This window comes from Carcharodon carcharias, chromosome 16 (genome assembly GCF_017639515.1).
Source record: "Carcharodon carcharias isolate sCarCar2 chromosome 16, sCarCar2.pri, whole genome shotgun sequence".
Taxonomy (NCBI): domain Eukaryota; kingdom Metazoa; phylum Chordata; class Chondrichthyes; order Lamniformes; family Lamnidae; genus Carcharodon; species Carcharodon carcharias.
Genome location: NC_054482.1, coordinates 77,784,146 through 77,803,552, shown reverse-complemented (window position 1 = coordinate 77,803,552; position 19,407 = coordinate 77,784,146). Strand labels below are relative to the sequence as shown.

The 19,407-nt window shown below is 43.1% G+C and overlaps 1 protein-coding gene and 1 non-coding gene across 2 annotated transcripts in view; both read right to left on the bottom strand.

The window, feature by feature from the left end:
- Window positions 1-19,407, bottom strand: part of pik3r3b (phosphoinositide-3-kinase, regulatory subunit 3b (gamma)) — a 610,777-nt gene that overhangs the window by 100,164 nt on the left and 491,206 nt on the right. The gene's annotated exons all lie outside the window — the stretch shown is intronic.
- On the bottom strand, window positions 2,192-2,294 carry LOC121289490. Its single transcript, XR_005945586.1, has one exon. It is a non-coding gene; the product is annotated as a U6 spliceosomal RNA (small nuclear RNA).

The window sequence follows — 19,407 nt, the reverse complement described above, 5'->3', positions numbered from 1 at the left end:
AAGACTCTGCTTTTACCCTTTTCAGGAAGAGAGTTTCAAAGACTCTCAGCCCTCGGAGTGAAAAGATTTCACCTCATCGCTGTTTTAAATGGGCAACTGCTTAATTTTAAACAGTGACCCCTAATGAAATACAAGCTCGTATTCCAGCTGAGGGATCCAGCTGATATTGATCCCCAGGACTGGATACTTGTTGCTAAATCTGCTGACACATGTTTATTTTTTTAAATGATTAATTTTGTTTTTATTATAGAGAACCTCCAAAGGTATTTGAATATCTTGAATGGTGAAATATAGAAGAAATTCGCCACTGAAATATCAAGGCATCCATGATGATATAAACTGAGGGTGAATTTTGAGAAGCTTGTCGAGATGCACAACAGCCATGTAGCACATGCCAGCCCATTTTCTTCTGTGTAATTTATGCACATTGGTCCAGATCTTCTTTTCTCTGCATGGTCGTACCCTGGACATACCCCACGAGATGCACTGGGGTACCCCTTGGAAGTCCCCAAGTACTGACTATGCGGGAAATGTCCGGGCATTTTGGACCTCCAATGGGCAATTCCCCTGTGTCTGAAACCCTCCGAAACCCTCTGAATTAGATTCAGAGAGGCGGATGGTTCTGACTCACTTACCAGAATTGTTACCCAGAAAAGTTAGAAGAATTAAAACCAGTTCTAACTCCTGGGTAACTATACTACTGACTCCCAGACGATCCACCCCCACCCCTCTGATTCTCCACTGGGCTTCCCGACTACCCTCCAAACAATCCCCAACCAACTGACTAACCCCTGACCCGCCGACTACCCCCTGATCTGACGAACCCTCCCTCAACCTAACTACCTCAACCCATCCTCACCCACTTACCTGCCACCCTACCCCCTTATCCACTCACCTGCCACCCTACAATACCCTCACCTGCCCACATGCCACCCTACCCCCTCAGTCACCCACCTGCCACCCTGCCACCCTATCCCTTCACCTACTTACCTTATACACTTACCTTCTCTCCACAGCTTATCAAAGTGGCTTTGGGACATTTAAATTTACTGGAATATGGCAGCTAGCGCCATAAAAAGGGGGTGTGGGTTGGCAGCCCCCAACAAACCTGCCCTACGAAGGAAGTACTCCCAGAACGGGTGTGCTCTGCGTTTCTGAGGAGGCCTGGTTTGAAAGTCCAGGTGAGAAATGCAAAACTTCGGTCTAAGGGAAGTAAATGGGGCAGAGTGGCATTCCAACAGTGATTGCTACTCCATGGAAGATTTAGGCCATTAAGTTGAGGCATATAGGTGTGTTTTTGTTTTGTTCCTTTTGTCAACATTTTTTGTTCTGAACTTTATTATCATATTATGGTAGATGCAAAAGGCAATAAGCCATTGTAGGATAATATGATTTGATCTAGCATTCTGCTGTGCAACATAATCTGAACTGCAACAATATTGCTGCAATTTGTATTTTTTCTGATATTTTCTCCTGTGGCTGACACTGAAGTTAGCTCCCATAAGTAAGCCTATGCTTCCCATGAGCTGATGCAAGACCATGTGCAAAAAGCAGGGCTAGTCTGCCCTGGGTAAACAATAGACAAGTTTATTGTCTTTGATTACATTTACAATTTCCAAAGCAGGCACATCACTTCAAAAGATGATTCGTAATTATCAGGCCAGATACTTTCATAATGTAAGACACTACAAACAGCTTGATTCACAAGTTGAATTATTTACAGCAGCAAGCAGAAACAGGAGTTATTGAAGTCAGTAACAAAGCAGCTTTGAACCAACTCTGAAAGGGTTAATCAGACAATCCCATCAGCTCCATTCCCTTGAATGGTTTTCTTTGCAGATTTTTTTCAACGAAAGATAAACAAAGGAGTAGCTGCTTGATTCCTACTGCTAAAACTTCCTTGAAATCATGTAAACTTTCCTATGGAGTCATGTCAAGCCTGCGTCTGTTGCTGTCAGGTCATTAAAGAAAAGGTGGCAAGCTTTCCAACCATAAAACCCTTTGAACTACAGTCCTGCCTTGAGGAATCAATCTGAGAAACAGGCACTTAACTCAAACAATTAAGAGTAAACTCAATAATGCATACATAAGCTATTTAGGTCAACGGTTTTGATGAAGCATTGCAATGTCCACTTGTGGTATCTAACAAGTACCGTCTATGCTCAGGCTGTCTTGTTTAGATTATGTTTTTTTTAATATGGAACGCTTCACAAATTTGCATGTCATCCTTGCACAGGGGCCATGCTAATCTTCTCTGTATCGTTCCAATTTTAGCATATGTGCTGGCGAAGCGATGCCTCATGTTAATTGTTTCTAGTGCTTGGGTGTACTCTGTGATGACTTTTCCAGACATATAAATCCGTTAGCAAACAGTACTGGCTTATCTAATTTATTTCTGATATACTTAATAGAGTCTAAAGAACAGAAGTTAATGTCCCAACATGTAGCTGCAGGAACCATTTTTCAGGCACTATCTTTCAGAAATTGTCCTTCAAGATAACAAACGCAGTATTCGGGGGGAAATACATATGCAACGAGCAAAGATAATCTGTTGTCACTATCTGATGCTACTTCACATTACAGGTGAAATAGCGGATTCTGAATTTGTTATTTTGAGAACAGTGGACACCTGGGGGAGGTTACAGGATTGGATTTCATACAAGGTTTCAAATGGCTTACATAGAGAATATTCGTGACCTGTGAATCTTAATGCTTAGCCTCCCATTGAAGGGTACAGGTGGCATCATACATCAGATCACTGGTTTGGAAGCCACCTCAATCCTGAACTAATTCTTTAAAATATTTGTTTCATCATTATTCAGTAGTTTTAATTTAAATTATGGACTTTTTTTCTGCTGACCAGGGCTGTCAGTGCAGCAGTTAACAGAAAATAAACTTCGTCATTAATATATGACAATACTTGCACTGAACTGTTATTTCATTTCTGCAAGTTTATTGCAAAATTATACTTGCAATTAATTACTTGAAAATTCTCTAAGTAGTATATAATACGAGACTTTCTCTTCAAAACTGTCCCCATATCTATTGGGCAATTGCATTGAAGTCAATAGCTTTGCAGTCGATATACTCAGTGAGTAAAGTAAATTAGATCCACAGAAATATGTTCATGAACTTGGTGGTGTTTTAACTTGTGCATATTTAGTTAGGTTCCCTCGCACTGCTGAGTTTAGCAAATCTCCAAGCCAATTCTGGTGACAAAATCATCAGGGGCAGAATTTTCTGCTTGTCAGCTGGGCATGCGCCTGACCCAAATGAGCATAAAATGACGCGCAATGACATCAGGCGAGTACCCCGATGTCATCGCGCACTTGCGGGATATTTCGGTTGGCGGGCGTGCACGGGAGTTGGCAGCGTGCCCACCGTCAAGTAAAAGACATATTAAGGCCATTAACAATCTAACTGAATTAAATTTTTCGCTGCCCATCCAACCTTACAGTTGGCAAGCAAGCAAAAGGGCAAAGCGGCCTTTGCATTCTTTGCAAAACTTCATCCACAGGTGGGATGAGGTTTCGATTTGTCATTGAAAAAATTTCTAACATGCCCCAGAGTCACATGAGGGCGCATGTTTTTTTAACACCTTAAAATGTTTTATTTTTAATTTTTTATATTTTCATCTCTCTGAGGCAGCTTTATGCCTTGGGGAGCTTTAACTGCGCGCACTTGTGTGCATGCATGAAGTTCCCCACTTGCCCTCTCCCCCCAACCCCACACAGGCGGCGCTGAGCGCTGCAGCACATGTTTCACGCTGGCGGGCTTTAATTGGCCCACCAGCATGAAATCGTGGTCCGGCCCTGATCGCTGGTGGCTTCCCTACAGCTCCCACCCACCGCCGCCGAGCCTGCCCAACGAGGGCAAAATTCTGCCCCAGCACTCACTCATCATTGAGTTATTTAGCTTTTACTGGCTCTAACTCCCTTTGGCTAATTCAGTAATTAGCTCCTTCACATGGCAATCACATCTAAAGCTACACAAGGGAAAATTAAGATGCAAAGTTCGTATTTTTCTTTGGAAAAGAAAACTCTAAAGAAAGAAGTTACATTTATATTTAATGATCTCAGCACATCCCAAAGTGCTGAATTAAAGTAGAAAATATAGCAGCCAATACAGCAAGGTCCCACAAACAGAAATGAAACAAATGACCCAATCATTTGTTTCAGGTGTAGTTGAGGGATAAGAATTGGCTAGGACACAGGGAGAACTCTCCTGCTTTTCCAATGATGTGTAATATTTTACACCCACCGGAGAGGGACTCAGTTTAACACCTCATTTGTAAGACAGCGCCCCAGATAGCGCTGCACTCCCTCAGCATGTTATCCTAGGTTATGTTGTCTGTGACATCTTTTGATTATCTGCTCCTATCACTGCTTGCTTGTCCCTACAATCACACCACTCCTCCACTTCTCTCCCCCAATCCAACCGCCCCCCCCAACCTTAAACCAGCTTATATTTCACTCCTCTCCTTGGATTCACCCAGTTCTATTGAAGAGTCAACAGCACTCGAAACGTCAACTCTTTTCTTCTCCGCCAATGCTGCCAGACTTGCTGAGTTTTTCCATGTAATTCTGTTTTTGTATGTGGTCTAGTATCTGGAATGAGGCTTGACCCGACAATCTACTGCCTCAAAGGTAAGAAGGCTAGCACTGAGCCAAGGCCAACATCCAGTTGACAGTACTGGTGCTTTACAAAGTCTGTATCTGTCTAGAAATGGAATCTCTTTTTTGGCAGGTTATGCTAAACACCCATATCACTGCTATACACCACTGGTCTTGATAGAGTTGATTTAATGCTGGACTATCATCTCAATCAGATTTCACAGATATGGTTGTTGTATTAATCTTTCACAAAGTTGTAACGAAGCAGCATCAAAAGAGCTTCAAGTCTGTATGATAGGAATCTATAGAATCAAACATGCTCTGAGAAAAACCTCCATGGCCTACATCACACTGTTAAATCTGCCCCTCTACACAGCTGAATGCTTGGAAATGGCATTGTTCAAACGAATTGATTTTCTTAGAAAGAACTGATTAGTTGTGGCTTATCTAGGGATAAATACTTACCCTGACACCAAAGCCTCCTTTTAACATTTAATTGCATTCCCAAGTCACAGTAAATATGTTTATAAATTTCACATAATTAATCATGAGCACCCTTTACAGTCCCCAGAATATACACTCGTGAGGAGGCACCTAGTATTTGTGCTCTGACAGATAGCATGCTGTTCCCATGGTAGCTTTCCTTTGTGTTCTCTCGGCTGATTTATAAACATGTTATAAGGTACTCAGAAGAGTTTACCTTCTTTAGACTGCCTCCCATGTGTGAAAACTACAAGGCTAATTCCTTGTTGTTACAGAGGGTGGGAGGGAGTCTATGGATGGCACAATCACATGAAAGGTAAGTGCTGTTGAGTGCAATTATTAAACTATAACTGCACAATTTATTATCACAGCCTCTAAGATAATGGCAGTGACTGAAAGGGGAATTTGTAAATCATTCTAAACAGGGAACAAAGTAGTAAGCACATCAATTAGAGAAATGTGACCTGGCTCAGCATATTACTGATATGGAAGTTAGCAAGACTTACTGCTCCTGTCTGATGCAGTTAAGAATTTGTTTTGATGCTGATGAAACTCAGCATGATTTAGCCACAATTAACAAGAGCTTTCATACAGCATCACTATATAGTGTATTTAAACTGCTTCACTGGAAATAGGAATTCAAGAAATACTGATGACCTGTACATGTTTTCTGCTCCACTGCCTCTGATCCCAAATCCTACTTGGCATCTCCAAACTAAAGAGTAATGAAGTACAACAGGGAGGCAGTTTATCACGGTAACAATCTGCATCTACTTAATCCCCTTTAAAGATTATTCCTTCAAAAGTATCTTGTGATGACATCATCGCCCAGAGTTGGGTTTGGATAAATCTCTAGGTATTGTTCATTCCAGTGTTAGGCATTTTCTGATTGGATTATTAGGTCTCTATCTATTTAACTTAATCCTAGCTTAATGAATCCCTGATATCTCTTAACACCTGGCAGTCTGCATATTGCAGATGTTATGAATACAGTTTAGACAAATGAGGAGCTTTCTGTATGAATGCACTGTACAAGATCAAATTGTTACCAATTAGTCGATAAAAGGCTTATATTTTTAGCTGCTTGTGACAGCTGAATAGCATTTTCTCTCAATCTGAAATTAACTACTTCATTCCCTGCATACCACATCATGCACGGTTAACATTTTTCCTTTCTCCCCTCAGGAAGGAGAATATTATTAAATAAGGAAAACCCTGTCAAAAATAAAAATGCACATCAGCAAACTTAAATGAGAACTTGGAAATTCCTGTCGAAGTGTTAGATATCCTGCACTGCCCCCTGTTTGCAGAAAGCTTATGGTGAACTGATGAAAATCACATGGTCAGACTCCAAGGTCACCTTGTAGCATGGGCTAAGGAGGTTCTCTATGCGCTGTCTCTCTGTCTGCACCAGGTGATAAAAGCTATACAATGGCGGGGTAGGGTGGGGGAAGGAAAAGTACAATCAAAGGTGCTGCATCTTCAGGTGAATAACTTCAGACACTGCATATATACACAGAGAATTGTTTTGCACTGGCTACAGAACGGCCATACATCCTGGGTACATGAACGTTTCTGCCACTGCACAAAACACATTGCAAATATTCCCCTGAAACAGTAAGGCTTAATTTTTAGACCCAGCCTGGGCCAGGATCAGAGGCAGGCAAGTACTAAAAATAATATCATGCTGGCATTAGTCGATGAGTCCTTTAAACAACATGATGATTAGAGCAGTCAAGGGAGTGCATTTTAGGAATAATACATGATGTCACAGATCTTCCAGTCTCTGGGTAGTTGGAGACTGGAGATACCCAGGAAAGTGTGTTATGGGACCCTTCAGAAGTCCCAATGCAAGAAGTCCATGGGAATTGCCCTGGAAGTTTGAGCTTCCGATGGGCAATTTCCTGTTCCCTCTGAAAAAATGTCCAACTCTGAGTTAGAGTCGGAGACATCAGAGGGTTCCAACTTACTTACCTGAACAGTTATCCAGGAAATGTTAGAAAAATCCTAGGCCTGAAGTTTACTTTTGGCAAGCGCATGCGATTGGCGGGTCTGGGAGCAGGAAATGGGCACCCAACTGTGATCGGCCCCCAGCTGCGACTTCACATTGGCTGGTCAATTAATGGCCAGCCAGCGTGAAACACATGCTGAAAAGCTCAGAGCTGCCGGGGTGGGGGCGGGAAGAGGGTGGGTGATGACATTTCCACAGACGCAGGGTGAGCGCTGTGAGAAAGCTCCCTGAAGGCAGGCAGCTGCCTCAGGGAGCTGCAGATCTGAAAATGCTAAAATAAAGGTTTAAAAAGCTGCAAAACAATGTCCATGCATCATCATAATCAATCACCTGAAAATAAAGCTGATAAAAATGCTGTCCACAGATATTTATTTTAATTTTATTTCATAACGGAAATTTCATCCCACCCTTGGATGAAGTTTGATGAAAAATGCAAAGGCTGCCTGACCAATTCGCCCGTCCGCCAACCGTAAGGTTGGGCAGGCTGCAAAAAATCGGAGACAATTGCCCCATTTATGGGCTTAATTGCCCTTTTAATTGTTAGCGGGAGTGTTTCTGACTTTTCTGCATGGCTGCCAAGCAAAATATCGTGTGAGTGCACGATGACGTTGGGACACTTGTCTGGCATCTTCTCATGCAATTTTACGCCCGATTGAGTCGGGTGCGCACGCCCAGCCACGGGATGGAAAATTCAGCCCCTAGTCCAGCTCCTGGGTAAATATACAACTGACGCCCCCTGCCCAATCACTCAAACTGATACTCCCCCAACTCCTCCCCAACCCCACCTGACTAGCATCCGCCATCTAACTCCCCCCACAACCCAATATGACCTGATCATCCCCCACCACCTGACTCCCCCACTGACCCCCGATACCTCCCCGACCTGACCTGACTAGCCTCTGATCTGACTACCCCCGACTCACCCCCTGCCACCCTACCTACCTCACCCACCTATCCACCTGCCAACCTAATACCTTACCTACCTCACCGATCTACCCACCTGCCACCCTATCCACTCATCACCCTTACCCACTAATCTTACCCATCCTATCCCTTTTTTTCTGGAGCTCTTTACTTGAGGGAAAATGGCAGTTACTGCCATAAGAAGGGGATGCGGATTCTCTGCACTGCTCCCAATGAGGTTTGCTGCACTTAGTAGGATGTGAGGGATCTCCCATCGAAAGATCACTCAGAAAAACTGGAGGAAGGAAAATGTGCATTTTTTTGCCTGATCAGGTTCAGAAATCGGGAGTGGAATCTTCCGCCAGCAGTGGAAAGTGTGGCGGGCCGGGAAGCTTAATTTGGCGTGAGGCCAAAGATTAGTTTCCTGTTGTCAGAATGAACTGATGGAATTTTGTGCTCAGGACTTTAAAGGTGGTTTAAAGGCCGGTTAAGCTTTCCAATGAACAATGTTGGGAAGCCATTTTGCATGCATTAGCATGTCATACATACTCATTAAAAGGCCACCTCACTGAAATTAAGCTCCCCACCAGCGGGATGTTAGAACGTTCAGTTTCATGACTGTATTTGAGCGGGGTGCACCTGGCGAGTTTCACTTCTTCCATGACTTTGAGGTTAGTAGATGCTGCTTTCGCCTTGACCGCTCATAACTTCACACATATTGGGTGTTAGTAGCACAAGCTGCGTGAAGGCTGGAAGGTAGTAGGGTGGAAGAGTGGACCTGGGAGGCTGGACCTGGGAGACAGGGTAAGGGGGGGAAGGTTGTCCTTGTGCACTTTAAATGTGGCGCCTGGACCTTTGAGCCCATGAGATAACGGCAGGAAGGATGGCTTCCTGCACCCCCCGCCACAAGATTCACCACGCTCCTCATGGATGCATAAGTAATAAGCTGAACAGCGCAAGATTGCATGTGTTCAGCTGTTCCACCCTCTAGAAGGGATCATCTTACATTTCCGTGGCTAGCACTGAACCTAGACTTCAGAGCAGAAGATTCTGCCCAAGGTTTCCGATCCTGATCTGAAGAACTGGGTCAATATTTCTTATGGTTGTATAAAATAACCTGAATGTTCAAGGAAACAACAACTTACACTTATTTAGTGCCTTTAACATAATAAAACATCCTAAGGCACTTCATAGGAGCATTATAAAACAAAATATGACACTGAGCCAAGAAGGAGCTGTTAGGTCAGATGATCAAAAGCTTGGTCAAATAAGTTTTCAAAGACTTAAAGGAGGAATCTGATGGACACAGGTCGAAAAGGAAACCAGGGGAACATCCATACTCCTCATCAAAAGTGCAATGGAATGTTTTACATAGGATGGCAGATGAGCCTCAGTTTAACATCTCATAAAAAAACAGTACCTCTGACATTGTAGCACTCCCTCAGTATTGCAGTGCAGTGACAGTTTTGACTGTATGTTTAAGTCTCTGGAGTGGAACTTGAACCCATGATCTTTTTCACTCATGAGCAAGATTCCAATCATTGAACTATGGCTGACACTATGTAGAGATGAGGAATTTTTTTCGGTTCATTCATGGGTCAGCATTGTTGCCCATCCCTTGAGAAGGTGCTGGTGAGCTATCTTCTTGGACCATTGTATATGGTGTAGGTATACCCAAAGTGCTGTTATGGGGGGACTTCCTGGATTTTGCCCCAGTGACAGCAAAATAATGGTGATATGGTTCCAAGTCAGGGGGATCTTGGAAGGTGGTGGTGTTCCCATGAATTTGCTTCCATTGCCCTTCTACATGGTAGATCAAGGGTTTGGAAAATACTGTCAAAATAGCCTTGAAGAGTTGCAAAAGTGTATCTTGGAGATGTAGATGGTACACACTGCTGCTATTGTGCACTGATAGTAGAGGGCGTGACTAGTTAAGGTGGTGGATAGGATGCTGATCAAGCATACTGCTTTGTCCTGGATGATGTCGAGCCTCTTGGGTGTTGTTGGACCTGCATTCATCCAGGCAAGCAGAGATTATTACATCAGACTCCTAAATTGTGCCTTGTAGATGGTGGACAGGCTTTGGGGAGTCAGGAAATGAGTTACTTTCCTCAGAATTCCCAGCCTCTGACCTACTCTTGTGACCACAGTATTCATATGGCTGTTCCAGTTAAGTTTCTGGTCAACAGTAACTGCCAGGATATTAATGGTGGGGATTCAGTGATGATAATGCTGTTAAACGTCATGGAGAGATGGTTAGATTCTCTCTTGCTGGAGTTAGTCATTGCCTGGCCCTTGTGTGATGCAAATATTACTTGCCTCTTATCCGCCTAAGCCCGAATGTTACCCAGGTGTTGCTGCATTTGGGCACAGACTGCTTCAGTATCTGAGGAGTTACAAATGGCACTGAACATTGTGCAATCATACACGACATTGTGTATGCATTTCAGTGCCAACGTGATACCAGGTACATAGGCCATACGTCCCATGATAGGTGGATAAAAATAACTGCATGTTCCTTGGGTTGTTCATAATATACAGAGTACTGACCATACTCAATCAGCCCACGCTTGCAAAACCAAAACAAAACATCCACTGTTTGACATGATTCTGTGATTAAGCAGCGCTTGTTGAGCAACCCTGTGAATGTGCTAATAGCTACACTAACAATCAATGTAAGGTAACCAGTCAGGTGCGTAATGTGGGTCATTTATGTTTGCTAGAAGCAACATACATTCATATGCAGGGCTTCGTCCTCTGCAGACAAAAGGTACATATTCAAGCCTTGCACCTTTTCTAAATTACACAGGAGCTTGGGGGTCTATAGTTCCCTGTTGCTTTCTCCATGGCAATGGCTAGGTCAATCAGAGTCGACTTACCAGTCAATCAGCACCCTTTTCTTCCTTAGCATAAACTGTTGTGATTGTTTGAAATTTGGCATTCTTCTGTTTGTCCTGATGAGTGCAAGACGAAAAGCTTCAGCAACATGTCTATATAGTAATATGGAATAACTAATGTGTTTGCATCAGAAACCTCCCCTACTGTGCCTCCCCCCAGCCCTCCCTTTGAGGTACCTAACATCATTAATCATCCAAGCTTGACACGATCTGGGATATAGCAGACACATTGACCCATTTACCATGTCTGCAGTATGCACTACCAATAGGATACACTGGAGCAATTCATCAAGACCTTTTCGGCAGCACCTCTCAAACCCAAGACCTCCCCTACCTAGAAGGACAAGGGTAGCAAGTGCATGGGAACACCATCACATCTAGTTTCAACTCCAAGTCTCACACAGTCTAAGCTTGGACATATATCGCTGTTCCTTCATTGTTGCTGGATCAAAATCCTGGAATTCCCTACCTCACAGCGCTGTGAGAGTGCCTCCATCACATGGACTACAAGAGTTCAAGATGGCAGCTCACCTTTTCAATCGCAATTAGAGATGGGCAATATATGATTGCCTTTCCAGTGACACCCTCATCCTGATAATGATGTTAAACAAAGCTTTCAATGTGCTCCATCTGCATTCATTACAGAAGTACAAGAAATACTGTGCAATCAATGTGACACAAATTCTGATGTATTTACACATTTTTATCTTGTAATGTATAATTGTTCATCACTTGTGATCAGAAGGTTTACAGTCCTCATACAGAGTATTTGGGGTTTTCCCTTTTTCCTGCCATTTCTACTAAGTATTCAATGAAAACATGGCTCTACATTAGACCAAAAAGAAACCATGCAAAGTCTAATGCCATGGAGTTGATTTAAAATTTAAGAATGTGGATTGCTTACCAAGCTTTGTTGATACAGTTATTAAAGAAGGCTGTAAGAGAAAATAATGATCCATTATTTGTTATTAATGATGATATTACACATCATTCCTTGCCTTGAACTACAATTATGGAATTTTCCACAACATGTGGAAACAGGAAAGGAACTTATTTGGACAAAAATGTACTTTCTAAAAAAAAAGGTGTAGGAAATATTTGTTTTAATATTAGATCCCAGCTGATTGTGTTGGTAACAAGACATAAAGCTATTTGGAGGGAATAGGAGTTGAGGCATTGAGGAAAGGCAGATTAGATTAAGGGAAAAATCAAGGAGCTAACATCCCTTTGTCAGCTATAGGTCAAAACAGTACTTTTGCAGAACACAAAATATCTTGTTTGCTTACATTACTGTTAATGTTACCATCACTATTATAGCAGAACCCACATTCTCCACTGTTACTCTAAGGGTGGGTCCCTGTGCCTGCTGACTGCATTGTACCAGGAAGGTGAAAACACATCATATTATGTTTATAACTATCTCCAGAGTTTGAGTATTACTTTGCTTTTTAAAGGCACTAATCAGATCCAGTGGAAAATAACAGGATTCAACTCGTACTACTTCCCAACTATAATAGTTTGGTGTACTTGATAAACAGAGAAACAACTCTTCCCAAAGTACACTTAACTGGTGATAGGATTCTGATTCCATTAGTGAGGGTGAAACTGCTTCACAATTCTCAGCTTGGTTGTGGGGATGAAGGCTATTTAATGTACCAGTTTCATTCAGATTCAATCTGAATTAATTGCATTCTCATTGAGAAACCACTCACATCCATCACATTAGAGTTGAAGTGACTCACGTAGAATCTGAATGAATAGTTTCAGCCTTCAATCCAAAACATTCTTAATGAACTGCAGCACTGAAAATTTTGGAACATTTAATGTCTTTTTTTTCTAGTCCAGTACAAATCATGCATTGAGCTACCAACTAGAAAGGCACAGCTTTGCTCCCTAGTTCATTACATAATGAGTTCCTTAATATTGAATAGAGGCTACATATATTTATCAGAGGACAGGATAATAGGTGGGATATGTGTGATCTAAAGAATATGAGGAATAATACATGGAGAAAGATCACTTTAAAAGATGAAGTAAAATGGGAACTACAAAGGGCTAGATTTTGGAAAACAAAATGTTGTGTGCACACACTTTGAAAAACTAGTACATTCCAGTTACAGTTCTGCATAACTTCAACAATACACCACAAAGCATAATTTTAGATCCTTGCATTTTCTTAATAGGAATAAAGATATGCCAATTGGGTTGGGACCGGGTGCAGTCAGAGGTCCTTAAAACGTTGACCTCTGAGATCTTCAGCATTCTGGTCAAGGTTCTTGCAGTTCTATGACTGAATGTGATCAAATAAATTGCACAAGACGGATGTGAGACTGCACCAGAGATATCTGGAATGTCCATGTTAATTCCAGGAATTAAGCCGCTAAATTCAGGCCCAGATCATGGCTTCTGCTGCACCTAAAATGTTGGCTGACCCATTCAAAGTTAGAAATGTGCATCTTCTCAATGTGGGGTGGGGCTATGTTAATGAGCAGAAGAGGGATTCAGCAGCGGCTGCACTAAAGTGGTATGAAATATTGAGGAAATTTGGGTCATCGTGAAAATGTGAATAAACCAGAGTTCCCTCAATCTTTTATATCTAAAACTGGTCCAGCTTTATACTCATTCTCTTAACTTTGAAGGAAATTCTGGGCTCATGATCACTTGCCTACTTTTTTTGCACTTTTCAGCAAAAGATGGGGAGGGGACATCAATGGACAGTAATTTGGAGTAGGTAACAAGTCTACTTTATTTGCTCCATACCCAAAATCAGGAACATCTTGGTCAATTTTTGTACCACTGATGATATCCTAAGACAGCGGTATTCAGAATGAGGCCCTCAGCCCACTTGTCTTTCCTGTGGCCTGCTCACCAGCCCTCCTGCTTGCTAACTCCCTCCCACTCAGCACCTCTCCTGCTTGCTGGTTCCCTCCCTGACACTCCAACACACCACCGCCCTTCCACTTGCCACTCCCCTTCCCGATCCTTCCACCCATTGCTTCCCTCCTGCTTGCAGCCTCTCCTGCTCGCTGCTTCTCTCCCTGACCCTCCCACTTGCAACACCTCTCGCTCCCTTGCTTGCTTCCCCCCTCTTGTCACGAGCTTCCCCCCTCTTCCCGAGCATAGAGTCATGGTTCAGGAGAGGGAAGTGATGAGTTGAGAGCAAGGATCAGTGACTGGGAGGGAGGTGGTGAGCGGCAGGGTCATGGAATCAGGAAGGCTGGGCAGGAAAATGGTGAACAGAAAGGTGGGGGAGGGAAGCAGCAAGCAAGGGAGTTGGTGAGCAGGAGGGAGATGGTGAGTGGGAAGGCTGGGGAGGGAAGAAGTGAGTCTAGAGAGGCAGCGAGTCGGGAGAGGTAGCAAGTTGCAGGCTGGAAGTGGTGAGCACGAGGTAAGTTGAAGGAATTCATCATTAGTAAGTTATTAAAACTTCTTACATTATTAAGAATTAATAAGAGAATTTTTGGGCCAGTTAGCTTCAAGACAGCCATTAGGTTTTTAATGGATTGTAGATCATGAAGATCATATGCCAAACTCCCGAATCAAGTACTCTACTCAGATCTTGATTGCAGCAGGAGAATCCCAGGTGAACAGCAGAAACATTTTAGGGTTGTCCTCAAAGCATCCCTGAAGAGCGAGACCATGGCTTGTGACCGTGCGGCCAAAATGGAGCAGATTATTAGGGAAGGCACCGAAAACTTCGATGGGAATGTGCAGGGGTGAAGTCTAGGTGATGGAAGGAGGGCACAAACCTCCAAACAGCTTACCTACCCAACCCTTCAAGCACTATCTACCCTCATGTGGCAGAGTCTGCAGATCACACATTGGAATTATCAGCCATCTCAGAACCTATCAAATCAGAATGGAAGCAAATCATCCTCGAATCTGAGGGGTTGCCTAAGAATAAGAATGTAAAAGTTACAGGTCAGCAATGTAACCCACGCTTATTACATGTCTCTTTTGGAAGCATGTTTTTGTTTAGCACATCGTTTTTTAGGAACATATTAGGAGTGCTAAACAAGAGATAGCTTTATAAAGTAGAGAAATTATGCTCAATGTACACTGAAAGCTAGGTTAGATCACCCTTGGCATATTGTCTACAGTTACTAATGAGTTTATCTTTCATAAACACTTTTTGTCTTTTACGTACCAAGATCCATTTTTTGAAGAAATAAATCACAATGAATCTACAAGTATTTTTTAAAATTTCTATATGTAGCATGAAGTGTCCAAAATCTCAATTGGCAGTCATTATTTTCTAGTGAAAACCACTGCCCTAAAATGTGCTAACTCAGCACAGGCGAGGGACTGGGGGACTGACTAGACACTTTCCTCAACTATGCAGCATTTATCCACAGAGCTATTGGGAAAGCTCTCATATGCTGTCAGACCTGCTGAGTTTTTCCAGCAATTTTTTTTTATTTTATATGTCAGCTTGGTTCAGTGACCACACCTCTTGTCTTGGAGTTAGACGTTGTGGGTTCAAACTCCATTTGAGAACTTAATCTCTTAATCCAGGATGACACCTCTGGGCCCTATCAAGGGAATGCTGTATTTTTAGAGGTGACCTCTTTCAATGAGCTGTTAAACCAAGGGCTAGTCTGTCTGCATGTAAAAAATGAGCAGGGAGCTCTCACAATGCCCTGGTCAACATTCGTCCCTCAACCAGCACCACTGAAACAGATTAACTGGTCAGTTATCTCATTTGCTGTTTGTAGGACTTTGCAGTATGCAAATTCACCACCACCGTTGCCTATGATATGATTATAATTAAATGCAAAGTACTTTGCAATATTCTGAGGATATGTCAGGTGCTATATTAACACCAATTCTTCCAGAATAAGCCTGTTATAAAACATACTCCAAAAACTAAACAATAAAACAGAAAAGGTACAATAATCGTAAAGATAGGGAATTGATGATCTTGGTAGGTGCAGTGAATTACAACATCGTCATTGATCTTTTGGAACATGGCTTTGGAGATATTGGGAAGAAAACGAGATGACCTTATTCAAATGATGGCTAATTATGAAAATAAAGTTAGCATTCTGGTGAAGCAATACAGTTAGGAGAATGTGGTTATTGTGAAGCTTTGGTAGGGAAAGAAAAGAGTTTTGCACAGGATTTAACCTCTGCTGTTTCTTAATTGGAATAATTGATGCTAACTAACAGGGGTTGCCATAAATGGAAAAATATTCTCACCATTGAGATGAATGCAAAATTGACAACTTACCAGAAAAAGAAAAGAAGTCAGCTTTAAAGCTTCATTAGATGGGTCAACTTGGAGTTTAGGCTCCACAAAAAGCCTTCATTTGAGGTCAGTCAAGCATATGACTAATTACATCACATGAAAAAAAGGATGATAATGTAACGAAGCAAATTATTGCCATTTCTCAGAACTTTATTCACATGCCCAGTTGCACAAATGCTTGTTTGTTAGTAAAAGGGTTTGTATACTGACCATATAATTTCAATTTTTAGAACTGAAACTGTTTTGCTATTAAGTATTTATTTTAAGTAAATAAAATACATCTTACTCCGTCATCACAGATTTCATGCATTCAATTTATTAAATTAAGAATGGTAAAAGAATGGAAATTTTAATGTTAATCAACCTCAAATTGTACTACCAGTCATATGAATTTGGTGAAATATTTTCAAGAGCTGTTCCAAGAACTCAGTTTGCCATGGAAATGATAATGCCCCTTTGGTTTCCAGTCACAGTAATTGTTACATTAACTATCTGCCTTTTTAATTTATTGAGCAGAGAAAGGGTTATTTGTGTTATACACCTCTTGCCAATTTGAATCCAAGTCCGAAGCAGCTCTGAAAGTGTTAACGAACTTATCACTAACTGAATATCTTGGTGCAGTGCCCTCATGTCCTAAAGTAAGTCATTTTGCTCCTGCATTACAACTCTTTCCCCTCCATTGCTTTCAAAATATTGGGTTGAATTTTATGATGGCATCCCAATGGCAGATCCCGCACTTGGAAGTTGGTGGACTTTCGATTTACGGGTTCACTGTCGTTGCACGCCCCATAAAACGCTAATTGCCACCAAATTAGCGGCAAAGACGGGTGACAGACAGTCATCCCACACAACGAGTTACAGAAGCGGGAAGTCGGATCTGAGGCTTGAGGCTGTGACCCGGAACTAGGTCATGACCAGCCCCTTAAAAGGCCCCCTGTCAGAGGTCAGCTTCAGGTGAGCCCTCAAATCATACTGGAGGAGAACAAAGTTTTGAGCAGTGAGGATTTTTGTCCTTTGCGGTGTATCCAGGTAAGTAAATGTTAATTAGTGCTTATGTCTATCAGACATCTACGGCCTCATAGTAACTCCGTTTTTAATAAATCAGCAAATCCACCAGCTTTAGAAACTGCGTTGTGTGCACTGATTGTGTCTTTCGACGTACAGATGTCTGCGCCATCAGAGCAAGGAGAGAGGTGCTCCCGAAGGGGCAAATCTGCCCCCAGGTTCGTCGACACAGCCCTTGGTACACTCCTCCATGCTAGATGTGACCAGCTTATTCTAAGCAGAGAGAACAGTTGGAACCACAGGCAGATGTGTGCTACGTGAGTGGAGGTGGCCGAGGTCGTCGCTATTTACCACCCGACCAATTTTCATGTCATCCGCGAACTTCTTGATCATACTCCTACATTTAAGTCCCGCCCGTGGATGAGGTTTCATGATAAATGCGAAGGCTGCCTGGGCTCTTTGCCTGCCCGCCAACATTAAGGTTGGGAGGACAGCTCACTTAATTAGTTTAATTGGTGTTTAAATACCCTTAATAGGCCTTTGACAGTTCAGCGGGTGTGCAGCTGACTTCGATGCATGCCTGCTGGACTCAAGATCTGAATGACACGCGATGATGTTGGGACGGACGCCCGACGCCACCCATGCGTTATTTTACGCGTTGGAGAGCGGGCCCCGCCCCCACTCTCTGACCTGAAAATTCTGGCCCATCTGTATTATTATGGGTGAGTACAGGAATGTGGCTTGTACAGGCTTCGGGAGTTGCTTTTTGTAAGTGCGGACATCTGGTAAGTTGATGCTTTGCAAGGCTCCACACAAACCGTTGCTGTATTTAGGCACCCTGAGTGTCACTGCCATCTACCCACTCATGGCCAGAGGCATTCACGGTGGCATTGCCCATGTTTCATTCTCGCCATCGTCCTCAGATGACTGGTCCCCTTCTGGCCTCTCATCATCCTCCAAAGTAATCTTTTCTTTGTACAGCTATGTTGTGTAGGATACAGCAGACCACGGCCATCAGAGAGACCCGTGAGGTGGAGTACTGCAGTGCACCTCCTGATTGGTCCAACATCGAAAGTACATTTTCAGAAGGCCGATTGTCTGCTCCCCTGTGGCCCTGGTGCTGTTCGGACTCTCATTAAACCTCCCCTCTCTCTCAGATCTTGGGACCCTCACAGACATCATAAACCATCTCTTGAGAGGGTAGCCCTTATCTCCCAACCCACCAAAGCATCCGGGCTGGTAAAAGAGCCAGAATATATGAATTCTTGAGGATATATGTGACATGGCTGCTGCCTCAATACCTGGCACACACTACATCACCCGCCATTTGTGGTCACAGACCAGCTGATTGTTGATTGAGTGGAATTCCTTTCTATTTATGAACATACAGGACTGCTCCACAGGAGCCTTGATGGCTACATGGGTGCAATCGATGGCTCTTTGCACCCTGGGGAAACCAGCAATGGCTGCAAATCCTCAGGCCCTCTCCATTTGGCTTCGGGTATCAGTGGTGAAAGCTATGTAATTGCTAGCCCTCCAGAGTATTGCATCCGTAACCACCTTAATGCCGTGGTGCACAGCCAGCTGGGTTATCCCTGGGTCCCTGGATGCTGCCTGAAAAGAACCTGTTTCGATAACGTTCAGTGTCACTGTTAACTTTGGCAGTTTGCCAAGATCACTCCAGCCAGGATCTCAGAAAGGGATATGACAGTTGCCCTTGAGAGCCTCAGTCTTCTTCGGCACTGAGTTTCAGTCTTTTGGAGGTAGCTGAATTGCTGCCTGTATGCCCGGTGCAGCAGAGTCTTTGGTGCTTGCAAGGTGCCTCCCAAGGCTCCTCCTGACCATCGGAACCTGGTGCTACTCTTGCCCCATCCTGAGGACCCACTGCCTCCTGGGCCTCCCTCTGATCTCTAATCTGCTCACCCCCTCCTCCGCCTCCTATTCCTCCTTATCCTCCTCTCTGGAGGTAGCGCCTCCCACTGTGACCATAATCCCCATCTGTGTATGAGAGTTGGCACCACTCACCTCTGGTTGATGGAGGAAATATTAAATGAGGTTTCAGATGACCGCTCTAAATGAAAGGATAGTCCTTCTGAAGATACAAAATCCGAAATTCTGCAATGTCCAGTCAAATGACCACTCCCTGCAGCCAGAGGTCTCTGAACTGCAAGGCTGAGTCTCTGCTCCCAGCTGCAGTTTAAAAACTTGTCAGAACAAGCTCGCCCTTAAACAAATGGCTTTCACACC